A 5,791-nucleotide genomic window follows, 5' to 3' on the forward strand; every position below is an offset into this window, starting at 1 on the left:
ACGATGTGTGTTGGAGGTAATTCCAAGGTTGATACGATCACCATCGCAGACTCCCTCTACCTTCGGTATTAGTGTTGAACCTTAAAAAATGTTATTTGGTGTATGTGTTGAGCATGAATATGATTTGATCACGTTTATTGTGATACAGTTATTCATTTAAGTCAGAGAATAATTGTTGTTCTGTTTACATGAATAAAACCTTCTATGGTCATACACCAAACGTAAATGGTTTATTGAATCTCGATCATAGTGATACACATATTCATAATATTGATGCCAAAAGATGGAAAGTTGATAATGATAGTGCAACATATTTGTGGCACTGTCGTGTAGGTCATATTGGTGTAAAGAGCATGAAGAAACTCCATACGGATGGATTTTTGGAAATCACTTGATTATGAATCATTTGATACTTGCGAACCATGCCTCATGGGCAAGATGACTAAAACTCCATTCTCCGGAACAATGGAGCGAGCCACTGACTTATTGGAAATAATACATACCGATGTATGCGGTCCAATGAGTGTTGAGACTCGTGGCGGGTATCGTTATTTTCTGACCTTCATAGATGATTTGAGCAGATGTGGGTATATCTACTCGATGAAACACAAGTCTGAAACATTTGAAAATTTCAAAGAATTTCAGAGTGAAGTGGAGAATCATCGTAATGAGAAAATAAAGTTTCTACGATATGATCGCGGAGGCGAATATTTGAGTTACGAGTTTGGCCTTCATTTAAAACAATGTGGAATAGTCACAACTCACGCCACCTAGAACACCGCAGCATAATGGTGTCACCAAACATCGTAACCGTACTTTATTAGATATGGTGCGATCTACGATGTCTCTTACCGATTTACCACTATCATTTTGCTGTTATGCATTAGAGACAGCTGCATTCACGTTAAATAGGGCACCATCTAAATCTGTTGACACGACACCGTATGAACTATGGTTTGGCAAGAAACCTAAGCTGTCATTTATTAAAGTTTGGGGTTGCGATGCTTATGTGAAAAAGCTTCAGCCTGATAAGCTCGAACCCAAATCGGAGAAGTGCGTCTTCATAGGATACCCAAAAGAAACTGTTGTGTACACCTTCTATCACAGATCCGAAGGCAAGATATTTTTTGCTAAGAATGGATCCTTTCTAGAGAAGGAGTTTCTCTCGAAAGAAGTGAGTGGGAGGAAAGTAGAACTTGATGAGGTAATTGTACCTTCTCTCGAATTGGAAAGTAGCTCATCATAGAAAACCGTTCCCGTGATGCCTACACTAATTAGTGAGGAAGCTAATGATGATGATCATGAAATTCAAATCAAGTTACTACCGAACCTCATAGGTCAACTAGAGTACATTCTGCACCAGAGTGGTATGGCAATCCTGTTCTGGAAGTCATGTTACTAAACCATGATGAACCTACGAACTATGAGAAGCGATGATGAACCCAGATTCCGTGAAATGGCTTGAGGCCATGAAATCTGAGATGGGATCCATGTATGAGAACAAAGTGTGGACTTTGGTTGACTTGCCTGATGATCGGCAAGCCATAGAGAATAAATGGATCTTCAAGAAGAAGACTGACGCTGATGGTAATGTTACTGTCTACAAAGCTCGACTTGTTGCGAAAGGTTTTCAACAAGTTCAAGGAGTTGACTACGATGAGACCTTCTCACCCGTAGCGATGCTTAAAGTCTGTCCGAATCATGTTAGCAATTGCCGCATTTTATGATTATGAAATCTGGCAAATGGACGTCAAAACTGCATTCCTTAATGGATTTCTTAAAGAAGAGTTGTATATGATGCAACCAGAAGGTTTTGTCGATCCTAAAGGTGCTAACAAAGTGAGCAAGCTCCAATGATCCATTTATGGACTGGTGCAAGCATCTCGGAGTTGGAATATACGCTTTGATGAGGTGATCAAAGCATATGGTTTTATACAGACTTTTGGAGAAGCCTGTATTTACAAGAAGTGAGTGGGAGCTCTGTAGCATTTCTGATATTATATGTGGATGACATATTGCTGACTGGAAATGATATAGAATTTTTGGATAGCATAAAAGGATACTTGAATAAGAATTTTTCAATGGAAGACCTCGGTAAAGCTACTTATGTATTGCGCATCAAGATCTATAGAGATAGATCAAGACGCTTAATAGGACTTTCACAAAGCACACACCTTGACAAAATTTTGAAGGTATTCAAAATGGACCAGTCAAAGAAGGAGTTCTAGCCTGTATTGTAAAGTGTGAAGTTGAGTAAGACTCAAAGCCCGACCACGGCAGAAGATAGAGAGAGAATGAAAGTCATACCCTATGCCTCAGCCATAGGTTCTATAAAGTATGCCATGTTGTATACCAGACCTATTGCGTACCTTACCATGAGTTTGGCAAGGGGGTACAATAGTGATCCAGGAGTAGATCACTGGACAATGGTCAAAATTATCCTTAGTCACCTAAGAGGACTAAGGAAATGTTTCTCGATTACGGAGGTGATAAAGAGTTCGTCATAATAGAGTTACATCATTGCAAGATTTGACACTGATCTAGATGACTCTAAGTCTGAATCTAGATACGTATTGAACGTGGGAGCAATTAGTTAGAGTAGCTCCATGCAGAGCATTGTAGACATAGAAATTTGCAAAATTCATACAGATCTGAATGTGGCAGACTCGTTGACTAAACTTCTCTCACAAACAAAACATGATCACACCTAAGTACTCTTTGGGTGTTAATCACACAGCGATGTGAACTAGATTATTAACTCTAGTAAACCATTTGGGTGTTGGTCACATGGCGATGTGAACTATGGGTGTTAAACACATGGTGATGTGAACTATTGGTGTTAATCACATGGTGATGTGATCTAGATTATTGACTCTAGTGCAAGTGGGAGACTGAAGGAAATATGCCCTAGAGACAATAATAAAGTTGTTATTTATATTTCTTTATATCATGATAAATGTTTATCATTCATGCTAGAATTGTATTAACCGGAAACTTGATACATGTGTGAATACATAGACAAAACACAGTGTCCCTAGTATGCCTCTACTAGATTAGCTCGTTAATCAAAGATGGTTAAGTTTCCTAACCATAGACATGTGTTGTCATTTGATGAATGGGATCACATCATTAGAAGAATGATGTGATGGACAAGACCCATCCGTTAGCTTAGCATAATGATCGTTAAGTTTTATTGATATTGCTTTCTTCATGACTTATACATATTCCTTTGACTATGAGATTATGCAACTCCCGAATACCGGAGGAATACCTTGTGTGCTATCAAACGTCACAACGTTACTAGGTGATTATAAAGATGCTCTACAGGTATCTCTGAAGGTCTTTGTTGGGTTGGCATAGATCGAGATTAGGATTTGTCACTCCAAGTATCGGAGAGGTATCTCTGGGCCCTCCCGGTAATGCACATCATGATAAGCCTTGCAAGCAATGTGACTAATGAGTTAGTTGCGGGATGATGCATTACAGAACGAGTAAAGAGACTTGCCGGTAACGGGATGAACTAGGTATGAAGATACTGACGATAGAATCTCGGGCAAGTGACATACCGATGACAAAGGGGATTACATATGTTGTCATTGCAGCTTGACCGATAAAGATCTTCATAGAATATGTAGGAACCAATATGAGCATCCAGGTTCCGCTGTTGGTTATTGACCGGAGATGTGTCTCGGTCATGTCTACATAGTTCTCGAACCCGTTGGGTCCGCACGCTTAACGTTCGATGACGATTTGTATTATGAGTTATGTGATATGGTGACCCAATGTTGTTCGGAGTCCCAGATGAGATCATGGACATGACGAGCAGTCAAGAAGTGGTCGAGAGGTAAAGATTGATATATTGGATGATAGTATTCGAACACCAAAAGTGTTTCGGAATATATCAGGTACATATCGAAGTATTGGGGCACTACTAGGGAAAACCTTATACATAGAACTTTAGCAGTAGCGCTTGATAAAAAAGGACGCTAGTGCTAAATAGCAGTAGCACGTGCTGGATAAACGCGCTACAGATACAAACGCAGTAGTAGCGCGTCTAACTTTAAACGCATTGCTACTAAAGTTCTCATTACTAAGCCGATAAGCTACACATAGTAGTAGCGTTCTTATAAAAACTGCGCTACCGCTAAGTTTATTGTAGCAGCGCGTTTACGTGGAAAGGTGCTACTATAACAAAAATAAAATAAATCAAAAAACAAATATAAAAGTAAATGAAAATGAAAGAAGTAGAAAAAGGAGAAAGGAAAAAAATAAAATGTAAAGAAAAATAAATGAGAAAGGAAAAAAAGGAGAAAGACTTAGCAGTAGCGCGTTATGTGAAACGCGTTATAGCTAACTTAGCTATAGCGCGTTTTCTGTAACGCGTTACCGCTATGTTTCACTCAACCAGCGGTTATCCCTCCCCCCGGCCACCAGTTCTCCCCCAAATCCCTCGCCCTAGTTCACCGCCATGTCCCCAATTCGCTGTCGTCCCACTTCGCCGCCGTCTCCTACCGACGACGACACCCCCGGAGCCACCAGAGCCGCGCGCCATCGATGCCACCAGAGCCGCCCAACACCACCGGAGCCACGCGGCCTCATCAACGCCACCGGAGCCGCCCTCGGCGCCACCGGAGCCACCCTCGACGCCCCTGCCTCCCTCGTCGTCACTGGAGACGCCCCTGCCTCCCTCGCCACCACCGGAGCCATCCTCTATAAGCACCCCTCCTCTCTCTCTCATGCATAGCACAAACATTGGACATACTAACTAGCTAGGTTAACTAGTTTAATTAGGTTAATTATCTAGGTTAGTGCAAAAATTTAGTTAGGGCTTAGGTTAACTAGTTTAATTATCTAGGTTAAGAAAAAATTTATTTAGGGCTTTGACAGAGAACTAGCTAGGTTAACTAGTTTAATTAGGTTAATTATCTAGGTAAACAAGTTTAACAAGCTAGGTTAACTAACTAGCTAGGTTAATTAGGTTCGTTAGGTTAATAAGCTAGGTTAACTAGGTTCGCTAGGTTAGAGGAAAATTTTATTTTAGAGCATTAGGTCAGAAGGGTTAGAGAAATGGAGTTCCTTTGCAATTTAGTTGGGTTCTGTCCTAGGCAGAGAAGGGTTAGAGAAAATAATGTGTGTGTGTGTGCTTGTGAGAGAGAGAGAGAGATAGAGAAATAGCTAGAACAGAATTTTGGTTCTGTCCTAGGCAGAGAAGTGTTTAGTAAGATCATTTTGCAGAGGGTTTTGGTTTTTGAAAAGACCATTATTTTTCTAGGAAAAGAATTTAGGCAAGTTTTATTTTAAAGATGATATCTTCCTAGACTTTTATTGTTGATTATATCTTTTCATTGAAGTGGTCATGTTATATGTTTTCATTGAAGTGGTTCGATTGTGCCCAAGTGGCCTTTTGTTGTTTCTAGGGAATGAAGCCGAGTGGCCTATGTTTTACCGGAATGTTGATTCATTTCCGTTCTGGCAAATTTCATGTGCTCGATTTGTCCACTTTTTAGCAAAGGTCATGCCGAAATTTTCCGTGAATTTCAGCATGACTTGTGCTACAAACTAGGACATATCGAGTGCCCGGGATTTGCCGCACCGGGCAGGAGTCAACGTCCTGAAAAACATAGGCCTTTTTTATGTCACTATCCATTTTATTAGGTCTAGAATTAATTGACTAGATTTAATTGTAGGAAACATGGCTAGCAACGATGAAGGACAGGGTTCTAGTGATTGCAATGACGTCTACCTGGCGGCAGACGAATTTTTGAGCCTTGCCAACGATCAACGGATGTTG

The sequence above is a fragment of the Triticum dicoccoides genome, chromosome 2B, assembly GCF_002162155.2.
Source record: "Triticum dicoccoides isolate Atlit2015 ecotype Zavitan chromosome 2B, WEW_v2.0, whole genome shotgun sequence".
Lineage (NCBI taxonomy): Eukaryota > Viridiplantae > Streptophyta > Magnoliopsida > Poales > Poaceae > Triticum > Triticum dicoccoides.